At 38.9% G+C, this 15,287-nt stretch overlaps 1 non-coding gene across 1 annotated transcript; it reads left to right on the top strand.

The window, feature by feature from the left end:
- The first annotated feature begins 14,505 nt into the window (after nucleotides 1–14,505).
- Nucleotides 14,506–14,642, top strand: LOC129402984 (small nucleolar RNA SNORA70). The gene has a single exon (XR_008628983.1). It is a non-coding gene; the product is annotated as a small nucleolar RNA SNORA70 (small nucleolar RNA).
- The last annotated feature ends 645 nt before the right edge of the window (nucleotides 14,643–15,287 follow it).

The following is a 15,287-nucleotide window of genomic DNA, read 5'->3' on the forward strand; positions in this document are numbered from 1 at the left end:
CTGAAAATTGCTAAATGTTTTTTGTGCTTCCACACAATAAAATTGTATTCAGTAACAAGAAGAAATGAGCTATCAAGTTCTGAAAGGACAATGAGGAAGTTTAAATACTGATTTAAGAAAGAACTCACTCTTAAAAAAAAAAAAAAAGCAAAACTAGTGTAGGGGCTCGGAGATACACCCCCCAGCTCCATTCAAAGCACCACATGGTCCCCCAAGCTTGCCCATATAATCCTGGAGCTTCCTCCCTCAGTAACACTGGTGGGGGTGGGGTAGGGGCTTAACTGGGATAATCCCTGGGTACCAACCCGCTGTGCCATTGCACTTAATAGAGTTCAGCTTGGTGATCCCTCAGGATTTCTGAACACCACTTTGGAAAACCCAAAAATAATTTTTAATTTAAAATTAAAAAAAGTAAAAGGTCAGTGCACACTATGTGATTCTTATATGACATTCCGGATAAAAATTAAATTATAGTAAAAAGGATCAGTGGTTGTCAGCGGCTTGGGGAATATAGAGGATAATTAAGTGACATGCAGGGAATTTTCTTAATAAGATGATGTACCTATTCTGTATGATACTGTAATAATAGGCTTATTACATCATGCATTTGTCCAATGCCACAGGACAGTATGTTGTATAATAAAACATAAACAAGACCTTCATATATTCTTGGAGGTTCATGAGTGATAAATAGGTGTGTCGTGTCCTTGCTGTGATACTAGTCATTCACAGTTTCAGTAGTTCAGGTGGGAAAAGAGACTCCTGATACATAGCTTCATTATGAAAGTTGTCACCTTAAAAAAAAAGTATTAGATTATAGGTTTAGAAATTTCACCCCTACTCTCAAAATTTCAGAAAGAAGAGGATGTTAGAAATCTCATTCTTTTTTTTTCTTTTTTTTTCTTTTTGGGTCACACCTGGCGATGCACAGGGGTTACTCCTGGCTCTGCACTCAGGAATTAGTCCTGGCGGTGCTCAGGGGACCATATGGGATGCTGGGAATCGAACCCGGGTTGGCTGTGTGCAAGGCAAACGCCCTACCCGCTGTGCTATCGCTCCAGCCCCAGAAATCTCATTCTTGAACAGGGTAATTTAATCAATCTTATGCATGAAAAGCCAAATAAAAACTCAACACTAAAACCCAGTGGTGCTTTCTGGTTGGTAAATTCATTCATGGACATGGTCAGTGATGCTCACCTCAATGCCAGAAGGACAGAGCGCTCCTCTACTTATATCTCTCCCAAATCTTGCTCTTATGATAAGTCTGCAGTCACAAGTATAGTACTTTCAATGATTTCTGTGAAGCGTTCTCTCTGAGTATGTACCTTAAGGGGGAATGTTGAAATTGGAACCACGCTGAACAGAAGAGATATCAATTAGACCCTAATTGCAGCTCCTATGTGAAATGAGTTGGTTTCATTAGATATGGTTTTCTTTAACTTATAGCATCTGAAACCACCTTATAATAATAGAATTGAATTATAGGATACCAAATTTGTGTCAAATAATATATTTGTGTGGGTGGCAAAGCACTTCTGCAGTACCTGAGGGACCATGGAGTGCCAGGGATCAAACCCAGAGCTCCCACATGCTAAACAGGCACTCCAGCCCTTGAGCCATTTTTCCAGTGTGAAATAATTGGTAATGAAATAAAACACATAGCGTAACACTAAGTGTGAAACATTATGTAGGCTATGGGCTTTAGTTGATAAGGATGTACTGATACTTATTTATTGATCTTATGGTTCACTGCATTAATACAAGATGCCAGAGAAAGTGGCATCACAATAGCTCTACCATTTGCTCATTTTTTTCTGTAAATCTAAAATTGTTCTAAGATTTTTCTACTAATTGGAGGTATAATAACTCTAAAGAGAGTTATGATGAGTGTTTAAAGAGAAAGTTCAGAGTGGGCTGAGGGATGACAGAAGTTAAAGCATTACTTTGCATGCAACCAACACAGCCAGGATATTGCCCCCTGAGCACCACCAGGAGTGATCTCTGAGCACCACCAGGTGTGGCCCAAAAAGCAAACAAAACAAAAAGGTCCCAGGACTATGAATAAATATTATCATAGAAAGATATTACCAATATTCTGCATGATTTCTCAAAGTTGCTGGTGTTGTTGATGATGATATTGTTGTTGAGGGAAGTGTTCAGGGTTTGTTCCTTCCATGTTTTAACCTGGCTTGACAACTTCGCAAGGCAAGTGTCTTAACTCCTGTACCATAGCCCCTAGCATAGGATTTCAAATATAATATCCTTAAAAAGACAGCTTTTATGCTGAAGAGTGAAAATTAGCCAAGTAGTAAAAGGAACTATCCTTCACATAGAGGATAACAAACAGGAAAACATTGTAGTTAAATTAACACTTGGTGCATTCCAGGAAGGCTACACCGAAATGGTAAAAGAAGGACTGGTTTAAGATCAATCTAGTTTAGACCAGGGGGATAGAACAGCTGGGAGGGTGTCTTGCATGTGGCTGACCCAGGAGGTTCTATTTGCAGCACCCAATTTATTCTCCTAAACCCAGCCAGGGGTGATTCCTTAGTGCAAAGCCAAGAGTAAGCCCTGAGTGCTACTAGGTGTAGCCCCAGCATCCCATATGGTCCCCTGAGCACTGCCAGGAGTAATTCCTGAGTGCATAAGCCAGGAGTAACCCCTGTGCATTACAAGGTGTGACCAAAAAAGAAAAAACCTTTTAGAACTATTCCTGACTTACAATACTACATATGGCTAGTAATAAAGATGAGAATAATCCTAAATATTTTATTCAGTCTTCAAAAGAATTTTCTCTGTTTAAGTTGTGAAATATTAATTTACCATAGTTAGCATTGATGTCATTTCTAAAAGCTTTATTTTACCTTAAAGACAGAAGAGTTCACTTGCAGGTCACTTGTGCTATTGAATTATGAAATTGCCTTTTCCTTTTTAACATCTCAATCACATGACAGCCGGCCAGTCCTAAACTCCTTTTAATGATAGCCTTTATTCCGGAACACAGTTCCCTCCTCGGGGTTTTATATCAGCAAGATTTTGAATAATGTTTTGTTAAACAATTTGAATAATGTTTTGTTGAACAAACCACCACATAAAAAAAACTACTTGGTTGAACTTCCTGGAAGTTGTATGTATAGTTAGAAAATCTCATTTGAAAGAGAGTAACTTTCTGGAAAAATCGTCTACATTATTTTTCATTAATTTAATGACCTTCTAAAGACACAGGGTGCTCCCTAGTCTGAAAGAAGGTTGAGGGCCAGAATGATTAACATGTTTCAAGTATGCCTCATTTCAGGAGGCCCAGGTTCAACCCCTGAGACTACATGTCCCGAGAGCACTGGCAGCAGAGACCACCGAGCACTGAACTCAGTAGCTTCTGAGCCCATTTGGAGTAGCCCAGAAGTCACTACTAAAAATAACATTGAAATATTGAAATGTATCGCTTTATAAAACCTGTAAAACTGTAAAAGTAAATGGTTAATCCATAATAACTAGCTATTTTAGAAGTAGAGTGTTATTTATATAAGTAATAACAGTTGCCCTTACTAAATTAAGTATTTCTGATGTTATTTCCAGTTTTTACCAACCATTTTAAAAGTTATTTCACCATAAATTATTTTTCTAAAGTGAAGATGACATTTGTCCTAGTTTTCTTCCAAATTATGAGTCATACCTTTGGTCAGTGGTAAAAATATATTTGTTTGACATACCAGTAAGTAAGTCACAAACTATAAATATAAATTAAATATACTTTTAGTCCATTTTGGCTCACTTTCAAAGGTGTGCATTGAATTCTGTTTTCCTAAAAAGAAATTAAAACAAACTTTACCATATTTAGCAATGTTTTTCTCCTGCATTATAAGAATAATTGTGGGTGCTGAAAAAATAAGGAAAAGGCAAAATGATTGTTAACTTTTAGGAAAAGCAATATCAGTTTTCAACTGGCTCGTTTGTTGTGTCTTAAGATTCTGTATTTTACTTTATCTCGTTGGTCTTATTCACATGTGGCAGACAAATTATATTCTATATATTTTGCAGCTCTTCACCATTTTCATTTCTCCACATGTTTCCAGTGCCAGGAAACCACTAAACCATTGTTCTTTCATAGTATAAGATTCAAGTATGTATGACAAACTAAGAAATGCTCTAAGTTTGCATTCCTCAGATGCCATTTTCCCAGATGCACACACTATGAAGCCCTTTCACATGATCTCTGTTTTTAATTTTTTATTATTTACTTTTTATTGAATCACGGTGAGATATGCAGTTACAAAAATATTCATTTGATTTCGTTCAATGGTTCTAGTGCCCATCCCTTTACCATTGTACAGTTCCCACCACAATGTTTCCAGTTTCTTCTCCTCCTTTTTCTCTTTCTTCTCCTTCTCCTTCTTCTCTTTCTTCTCCTTCTCCTCTTCCTCCTCCTCGTCCTCCTCCTCTCTTCTTCCTCCTCCTCGTCCTCCTCCTCTCTTCTTCCTCTTCCTCCTCCTCCTTCTCTTCTTCTTCTTCTTCTTCTTCTTCTTCTTCTTCTTCTTCTTCTTCTTCTTCTTCTTCTTCTTCTTCTTCTTCTTCTTCTTCTTCTTCCTCTTTCTCTTCCTCCTCCTCCACTTCATCTTCTTCCTCCCCCTTCTTGTTTATTTCTATCAGTCTCTCTTCTCTCTCCTTCTAGGCAATGTCGTTTATAATATAGGTACTGGAAAGTTATGATGTCTATCACTTTACCACCTCTCAGTATTCAGTTCTTGACAAGATTCATCATTTCCAACTATCATTGTCTTAGTGATACTTTCTCTGTCCTGACAGCACTCTCCCTTTTCCCCACTCACAGAAATTTTTGTTTTGTTTTGTTTTGGGGGCACATCCAGCAATGCTCAGGTCTTACTTCTACCTCTGAGCTCAGGGATCTCTCCTAGAAGGCTCGGGCGAGCATAGGGGAGACCGGAGACCGGTGATCAAACCCAGGTCTGCCAAGTACTCACTGTACTATCGTTCTGCTCAAAAAAAATTATAGAACTTTTATTATTATGCCTTGTGTATTCTTATATATAGTTTACTTTTTAATATTTGAAATACTTCTTAGATCCTTGACATTCTAATAAAAACATAAAAAAAAAAATCTCGCACACATCTGGAATTGTGTGCATACTGGCATTTGGGTTGTCCTTGTTTCCTCATTCATTGGCTATGTCATGGTACTGTCTCAGTATGTTAAAATTTGTTTTTGTAAGACCTGAAGATATAGCTTAGTGCTAGAATGCCTGCCTTGCATTTGTGAGACTATGAGTTTGGTCTCCAGTTTCACCTCACCTCGTGGTGTGCAATGCCTGCTGTGCCGGTGTGGTTCTGCAAACAAGTGTGTGCATCCCCAGTGCACCACTGCCACACAACAAAGAGAAAGGAATGGCGGGAAATGATTTTTACTTTTAGTTGTCGAATTCTACTTGGGATTCTTCCCTAAGTTGTAAACACTTAAAGATTGCCAAGGGCACTCTTCCAAGTTCTACGTGGCCAAAAGTACCAGATGTTCAGAATCAACCATGTTAGTTGTTTTTATACAGTTAGGGAAATGCAGAATTTCTGAACTGCATTCGTAAGAAAAATTACTATAGTTTCTTTTTATTTATTTAGCCTCTTGTGTGTGGCTAAATGAGAAATTGGATTAATCTGGCCTTGGAACTCACCCTCATCTTTCAACTCTTATTACAGTCTTTACTGTATTATTTTGAGTGGCACCAGAGGTGACGTTTTCTTCTGTGTTTATTTTGTATTAACTGACATTATTTTACAGAACCTTCCTGAGGGCTGGTGCTGTGCTTTCAATAGTCTTTGATGCTTGCCACAAAACTTGAGAGGTAGAAAAGTTTGATTTTAGAATTACTATAATGACTTATTTCTAGGATCTGCAATAGATTGTTCCCTCTAACCAGAACCTCAGAACTAAACATTTCTGTAGTAATGTGGCTGGAGAGATGATACCATATGGTCTCCTGAGTATACAAGGAAAGACCTCTGAGTGCAGAGCAGGAATAAACCCTGAGCACTGCTGGGTGTGACCCCAAAATAATACAATAATAATAATAATAATAATAATAATAAATATCAAAAGAATATTTAAACTTCCAGGTGAAAAAATAAGTTGAGATTGTTCATTTTGCATACTCTTTAGGCATGCTTAGAAGATATCCTTTGCAGAACTTTTCACCTTGGTTTTATTTTTCACATTCACTGAACTTCAACTCCTAACGTTTTTACTTAAGTTTGGATTTTTGTTGTCACTGAAAATGCCTTCCAAAGATTACACACTGTGAGGTAACTCAAAACCACTAGGTAAGAAACATATTGTGCAAAAACAACAAATGATGCCAGAAATAGGTGAGGTTTTCTTCTCTTACACGCTAAGTATTTGAAATGTATTAGTTAATCTTTCTTTCTTTGTGTTTGGTCCACACCCAGCACTGCTCAGGGGTTAGTCCTGGCTCTGCACTCAGGAATCACTCCTGGAGATCTCGGGGGACCATATCAGATGCCAGAAAACAAACCCTGTTGGCATGTGCAAGGCAAACAGTTTACCTGCTAATCTATCTCTCTAGTCCCTGTAATCTATCTTTGAGTCTATCTTGTGTCTCTTCTTGAATGCTTAACGTTCTGAGGGCCCACAGAGGAGACCTACATCATCATAAATCTCACATCCGTTAAAGAGGTAAATTAAATGCGCCAAGGAATCTTCACTTACAAGATTTGGACTAGACAAAGGAAACTGAGAGGAATATCTCAACTTCAGCTCCAGGTCTAACAAACACTCAGGATGAGCAACGTGGGTGATCCAATCAGGGGTTTCCTGACCAGGATTTGGGAGGAGATGACTGAGCTATGCCAACTTACACAGAGGCAGGAAGTGTTTCTTGTGTTACTTGTTCTCAGAACAAGCAAATCTTCTATTAAATATACAAGGTTGATACTAGACCTCCTGAAAAGCAACAGGAAAATAACTTCTAAAAAACTTTTTTGAATACTAAGTGCCAATTTGACAAATGTGATTCACTAGACATAACAAAAAGCACAAGTTCTGTTGTATCGCTTGTTTTCCAACCTAAGTAAGAACTGGTGTGTGTGTGTGTGTGTGTGTGTGTGTGTGTGTGTGTGTACTTCTGATTTTTTAGGTGTCCTTAGTAGATCAGGAACATTCCTTCAGACATTACTTTTTTTTTTTTTGCTTTTTTTGAGGGGTCACACCCAGCGATACACAGGGGTTACTCCTGGCTCTGCACTCAGGAATTAACTCTGGCGGTACTCAGGGGACCATATGAAATGCTGGGAATCGAACCCGGGTTGGCCTTGTGCAAGGCAAACACCCTACCCGATATGCTATTGCTCCAGTCCCCAGACATTAATATTTCATGCTCTTAAGCATGTCAGAGTCCTTCAGCTTCGTTTCCTCTCTTCCAGAACCTCATCTCAGCAGTTTGCTTTTCTGCCAGTGATGGGAAGAGCGTTTCTCTCGGTGTCCATCCAGTGACCTTGCTACTCTTTCCCACTAAACCTTTCACTTCTACATCCACTCCCTCCTCTCTTCTTTAAGGAGAGCATAATTAGCTTGTCCTCTAGAAGCTTCTTGAGAAATGGAAAGAAAAGGGAGGAAATACTTAAGTCTTCACATTGTTCAAGGCTTTATTCTAAAAGACAAAGAGCATTAACATTTATAGAAGCAAACCTTAACAGTAGAATTGGTGTTAAGATATGACAAAGGAGGGGCAGGAGAGAGTACTGTGACTAAGATTCAGTAGGGCCCTTACCTCAACCATTGGTCCATTTAGTGAAGAATTACTGGAGTGTATCCCATGAGTATAGCTTGGGAACCACCACCTCCCACCTCCAAAAAAGATGAGAGAGGGGTTGGAACAATAGCACAGCTGGTAGGGCATTTGTCTTGCACGCGGCCGACCCGGATTCGATTCCCAGCATCCCATATGGTCCCACAAGCACCTCCAGGAATAATTCCTGAGTGCATGAGCCAGGAGTAACCCCTGTGCATCGCCGGGTGTGACCCAAGAACAAAAAAAAAAAAAAAAAAGATGAAAGAAAATGTTGTATGCTATAGTTTGTTCTAAAGATATTTGTACCAATTACTTAATTTAGCCAGTTGATAAAAATAATGTATGTATTTATATAAAACTTTGCTTTCTCAAAAGCACATCCTGAAAAATCATAGGCATAAAGATTAGAGTCAGACCCTAGCACACATCCAAAAGAACAAAAGCAACCGCTGTTGGAGAGGATGTGGGGAGAAAGGGACCCTTCTTCACTGCTGGTGGGAATGCCGACTGGTTCAGCCCTTCTGGAAAACAATTTGGACGACTCTCAAAAAATTAGATATTGAATTCCCATTTGACCCAGCAATACCACTGCTGGGAATATATCCCAGAGAGGCAAAAAAGTACAATCGAAACAACATCTGCACATGTATGTTCATCGCAGCACTGTTTACAATAGCCAGAATCTGGAAAAAACCCGAATGCCCCAGAATGGATGACTGGTTGAGGAAACTTTGGTACATCTATACAATGGAATACTATGCAGCTGTTAGAAAAAAGGAGGTCAAGAATTTTGTAGTCAAGTGGATGGGCATGAAAAGTTTCATGCTGAGTGAAATGAGTCAGAAAGAGAGAGACAGACATAGAAAGATTGCACTCATCTATGGTATATAGAATAACAGAGTGGGAGACTAACACCCAAGAACTGTAGAAATAAGTACCAGGAGGTTGACTCCATGGCTTCGAGGCTGGCCTCACGTTCCGGGGAAAGGTCAACTCAGAGAAGCGATCACCAACTACATTGTAGTCGAAGGCCATGTGGGGGAAAGGAGTTGCGGGCTGAATGAGGGCTAGAGACTGAGCACAGCGGCCACTCAACACCTTTATTGCAAACCACAACAGCTAATTAGAGAGAGAAAACAGAAGGGAATGCCTTGCCACAGTGGCAGGGTGGGGTGGGGGGGAGATGGGATTGGGGAGGGTGGGAGGGACACTGGGTTTACGGGTGGTGGAGAATGGGCACTGGTGAAGGGATGGGTTCCCAAACTTTGTATGAGGGAAGTATAAGCACAAAAGTGTATAAATCTGTAACTGTACCCTCACGGTGATTCTCTAATTAAAAATAAATAAATTAAAAAAAAAAAAAAGATTAGAGTCAGACCACATCACTAATTTTATAACAGGAGCACAAATAAAAGCAACAGACACCAATTTTTTGTCCAAACATGGTATGTGTGGTGGGTGGATATCTTATGTGGAATAGTACATACCAAGAATGAGCTAGATTCCTAGCACTGCATAGCCCGTGATACCCAGGCTACAGTCCTGGTGGGGATGGGGGGCACCAATAGCCTGAGCATTGTCATACCCACTCTGCCAGTGATTATTATCAGGACTGGTCCATTGTTCATCGATATGCTGGAGTGGGCACCAGTAACATCTCCATTGTGAGATGTTATTACTGTTTTTGGCATATCGAATACACCACAGGTAGCTGGTCAGGTTCTGCCATGCGGGCAGGATACTCTCCATAGCTTGCCAGGCTCTCTGAGAGGGACAGAAGAATCTTATACTGTAAAAAATACATGTGCACAAGGATGTGTTCATGGGCTATGCAGGTGGCTTTCTCTCTCTCTCTCTCTCTCTCTCTCTCTCTGTCTGTCTCTCTCTTTCTCTCTCTCTCACCTCCCACATTTGGTGCTCTTGAGCTGCTTCTCTACCCAGGACAGCTATTGCCTTGGACAGACGAAGGAATAACAAGAACCGAGCTGGTTGCTGACTAGTTGCCATTTATTCAATTTCTCGTCTCTCCCATCTCACACACTCTTCATTCCTCAATCCCTCTTGCCCTTCATTCCTCACTAGCTCCTTTCTCACTTTCCTAGTCTCTTCTGCCCTTAGTATAGGCAGTTTATAAAATAATATATGTGTTTATATAAAGCTTTGTTTTCTACAAAAGCACATGCTGAAAACCATAGGCATAAAGATTAGTCAGACTGTATCGCTAATTTTATAACAAGAGCACAAATAGAAACAATAGACACCAATTTTGTCCAGACATGGACAAATGTTCTCAAAAGTATTAAGAGTCAATATTTACACTAAAGCAAGTTCTGTTTGTAGGATTTCAAAAAAGAGATGCATGCTGCTAAGATTTCACTTTTCTTTTTTATTTAATTTGAAGTAATATTAATTTATAAAATTAAATATATTTGATATGTATACCAGTGTATTTTATTTCTGTACATATTACATTGTGATCCCTACAAAAACTTTAGTTCTTATCTTCCACCCATACAACTTATTCTTTTACCTTAGTTATCCACCTCCTTCCCCCTTACAATCTGGTAATGTCTATGTTATCCTTAAGAATCCTTACAAACATCCTTAGTCTAAAGAGTTTGTTTCATCTTGCTTTGCTTGGCAATGATTTTATAGTTTTACCTTTCCATAGAAGAGTGAAATAATTTGGAATTTGTCTTTTGCTCTCTGACATATCATTTAGCATAATGCCTTCAAAATTTGTTTGTTAAAATTTCTTTTTTTTCTGTAATAATACAATGGTGTTCTGTGATTATATGTCCCACTTTTAAAAAATGTATTCATCCTTCTCTATGTTATTTAGGTTGTTTTCAAATCTTTGTTATAATAAATAACGTTACAAAGAATCCTTCCCTTCCTTTCTTTCTTCCTTCTTTTCTTTTTCTTCATTCCTTTTCCAGGGATTGAACCAAGGGCCTCACACATGCAAGGCATATGCTTTATCACTGAGCCATATATACATGTCCCTAACACTTGCTACTTCTTGCCTCTTTGTTAATAGCCATTCTCACAGATGAGGGGATACTTTATTGTGCTTTTGACTTGCATTTCTCTAAAAAATGTGATAATGAATATGTGCTTATTGGCCATCTGTTTGTCTCTGTAGAAATGTCTATTTAGGTTTGTCCAATTTTTACTTAATATGGTTGTTTTTGTTGTGCAACTGTGTTGTAAGAGAGACTATGAAAAACTGCTCTGAGAAGCAAAAAAAAGACTATCTCCGTGTTCCATGAAGAAAACTAAAGGAACCTTGAGCCACCAAGCCAGCGTCCTGCAGTTACCAATGTCCTGATAGAGAAGGATTCGGGTGCCAGAGAGATAATACATTGATAATGCATCTACCTTGCACACAGCCAACCAAAGTTCAATTCCTGGCACCACATATGTTCCCCTGAGCACTGCCAGGTGTGATGCCTGAGCATAGAGTCAGGAGTAAGCTCTGAGCACAGCTGGGTGTGCCCTCACCCGCCTCCCCAAAAGAGGGCTTAGAAAAAAGTGACAGCCAATATCTAGAACATATTAGACACTAATGATACATGCTATCCATGAACTAGCATGTTATCCTTTTACTCAGTGCATCTTCAGCACCACCCCTGTCACGCTGCTCATGCCAGCGCCTCCTGCAGATTTCTCCCCGTCATTGCTCACTCCTTACATCAGTCCTTGCCCTAACAACCAATGTGTGAATCGCCCTTGAATCCCTTCACACCCACATCTCAGAGGTGTCCTCTCTCCTTAAAAAAAAAAAATATTCTGCTGTGATGTACTCTGTATCCTGTCCTTGAATTCTTTCTTACACACATCAAAGAGCATGGATTTTCACATGGAGGCCATTCACACATATTTTTCTGGACCTGAAAGAGTTCAATCTTGTCCTAATCTTAGCTTTTTCTCTCCCCTGAAATCCAGGCTGGCCAGGATTCGTTTCCAGGTCCAGCAGAATCAGGAATTCCTTGAAGCCACCCTGTGGGACTGGTGGTGACAGCCCTCCCTGAGCAGGAAGTCACCGACCAGGATCGAAGGTCAAAAGGCACTCCCAGATGCCCTCTTATCCCGACCCCCGCTCAGCTGTTCTCTAGTGACAGCGTAGGAGTTCTTTCTATATTTTGAACATTGCCCTTGGCCGATGTATGAAATGCAAACGTTTTCTCCCCTTTAGTATGATATATTTCTTTTTCTGGCTCAGACCCAGGTTTCATGTGTGCAAGAAATCTGTTCTATTGTAGAGTCATATTTCAGTTCCCAGGATATTTTTTTGTTTTGACTTTTTTTTTTCTGCCTCTGTGCAAAAGAGCCTTTTCGCTTGATATTGCTCCATTTGTTTCATTTTTGTTTTTATTTCCTTTGCCATTGGAAACGAGTCCTCAAAGAAATCTCAAAAGCAGTATTGAGCAACATATTGTCTACTATCTTCTTCTAGTTTTTTTCTTATTTTTTCTACTAGTTTTACAATTTCTGGTGTTGCATTTAAATCTTTAATCCATTTTCAATTCACTGTATATTGTGTAAGAGAGCTAGTCTCATTCTCTGTCACGTGGCTGAATTAAGTAGTATACTTAAGCACTACTTCCTTTATTATATGTTCTCAGTTCCTTTGTCATAAGTCCATATATGTTTGGCTTTATGTGTGTCAGCACTGTACTGTCGATCTGATCTGTTTGTCTGGTTTTTCATTTTGTTTGTTTTGCTATCACGCTATTTCTATTACTCTTTGTCGGTTACCTTGAAGGCAAGGATTGTGAAACTTCTATATTTGTTCCTTTTCTCAGATTTCTTTGAGCCTTTGGAGTTTTTCATGATTTCAAATACATTTTAGAATTACTTTTCTATTTCTGTGGACACTAGTATTTGGATTTGTTGGGGAGTGCACTGACTATGTATATTGACATAGGCAATAAGACATTTTAATTATGTTCATTTAAAATCATGGCACAATGTATCTTTCCACTTCTTTGTGTCACCTATTTCTTTCAATATTTTGTAGTGTATAGCCCTTACTACTCCTTTATTAAATGTATTACTTAAACTTAGTTAAACTCCTGGGTATTCAGTTCCTTTTGATGCAGTTATAAATGGGATTGCTCTATTTTGCTTTCTGTTGATTTGTGTATGTAATGCACCAGATCTCTGTATGTTGAACATTTCTAATAATTTTAGTGTAGTTCTCAGGGTTTCATATAGTGTATTACATTGCTTGAATACAGCTATAGTTTGCATCTTCCTTTATAATCTGGATAACCTGTTTCTTTATCATGCCTCACTGCTCTGAGTAGGAGTTTCAATATTATGTGGACTAATAGGATGAAAATGTGCATCTTTGCCTTATTTTTCATACTAGAGGAAAGGTTTTTCACCATTAGACATGATGTTAGCTGTATTCCTTTATGTCTGTCCCTTATTATTTTGTGGGTTTTGTACTTATACTCACTTTTATTTTATTTTATTGTGTGCAATCATCTTGTATGAATGATGTTTTGTTGAATGACGAATTCAAATTGCTAGTATTTTGTTGAGGAATTTTACATCTATGTTTATTAGAGATATTGGTCTATAGTTTTATTTTTATTGAGATACATGATAGAATTAATATTAATGTTATAGCTATTCTATATTACCACTCCACGCCAACCACCAGAACGCCAATATACCTTCCCTCCTGCCTTAGGTCCTATATCTTTTCAACCCACACTACCACCATTTGGCAGTTTTGTTGGCAAAATTACAAGATTTTTTTCTTTGGGCATTTCTGTTCCCTTCATGCTCCATACACATGTAAAATATTTTGTTATTTTTCTTCTCTTCCTGGCTTATTTTGCTTAACATGATACGCTCCAGTTCCATCCAAATTGTATAGCAAAAGGCAATCTGCAAAAGGCAATCTTACATCTCTCTCTCTCTTTCTCTCTCTCTTTTTTCTTTTTGGGTCACACCTGGCGATGCACAGGGGTTACTCCTGGCTCTGCACTCAGGAATCACCCCTGGCAGTGCTCAGGGGACCATATGGAATGCTGGGAATCAAACCTGGGTCAACTGCGTGCAAGGCTATTGCTCCAACCCCCTTACATCTCTTTCTTAAAGTGAGTATTATTTTATTACATTTCCTTATCTACTTATCTTTTCTTGGACATTTTCAGTTGTTTCTAAATATCCACAGTTGTAAATGGTGTTGCAATCAATATAGATGTGCATATATTTTTTCAAATGAATGTTTTTGTATTCGTGAGCTAGATGCCAAGGAGTGAATTCATTGTGTCATGTGGAAACTCTATTTTAAATTTTTCAAAACTCTCATATTTTTTTCCACAGAGGCTAAGCCAGACAGTCCCACCTATAGAGAAGAGATTATCTTTACACCACATCCGTAATGCTAGTTATTTCCAAATTTTCTAATATTAATCCATCATTTTCTTTTCATATGATGTCTGGATTTGGAAATGGACTTATGCTGGTATCATAAAATGTGCTTGGAAACTTTCTTGCCACCTCAAATTTTTAGACGCGTTTGAAAATAATACATATTGTTTCTTTGACCACTGGATTAAAATTAACTGGTAGAGCTATCTGGTCCTAGAATTTTAGTATTTGAAAATCTTGATTAGTGTTTCAGCTTTCTTTCTCATGATTAGTCTACCAGATTTTCAATTTCTTTATTTTTCAGTCTAGGAAAATTCCTATGTGTTTTTAAGAATTTTTCCACTCCAGTGTGCAGTGGCTACAAATAGCAGCCCCTTTGTAGTGAACTCAGCCTTTTACTCCTACATGTTGCCATAAGGGATTTTAGATACAGTTCTTTCCAGTGGTTAGTCATATCTGCCCTCCTACTGACCCACACCATAGGCTCAAAACAGGTATATATGGTGCCTGTGGGAAACTCCAGAGAATAGTTGCCGTGGTCCACATTATTCAAGTCATCTTGTCTGTCTGCACTGGACTGCAAAACAAGGAACATAGGATTTAGGTTTATCACTGAGCCAAGTTCAAATTCCTTGTCCCCCAGAAGATCTACTTTCTTTTTTTTTTTTTTTTTTTTGCTTTTTGGGTCACACCCGGTGATGATACACAGGGGTTATTCCTGGCTCATGCACTCAGGAATTATGCCTGGCAGTGCTCAGGGGACTATATGGGATGCTGGGAATCGAACCCGGGTCGGCCGTGTGTAAGGCAAACACCCTACCCGCTGTGCTATTGCTCCAGCCCGTACATTTTCAAGTAATGAGACTTTACCAATTTGAGTGCAGATAAAGTTGAAGGCATGAAGACTGAAAGGTAGCTATCTCAGATGGATGTGAGATCATAATACATCCATAATAATGAATTTCTGAACAAATGGTGAGCACAGCATTCCTGAGAGCTTTGGAGCCTAGTTCTCTGAATTCCTGTTTCCCAGCCCTCCCCTCCCCACCTCACTCATTTCACTCCGTCTCGATAAATCCT

This window comes from Sorex araneus, chromosome 2 (assembly GCF_027595985.1).
Source record: "Sorex araneus isolate mSorAra2 chromosome 2, mSorAra2.pri, whole genome shotgun sequence".
NCBI classification, from domain to species: domain Eukaryota; kingdom Metazoa; phylum Chordata; class Mammalia; order Eulipotyphla; family Soricidae; genus Sorex; species Sorex araneus.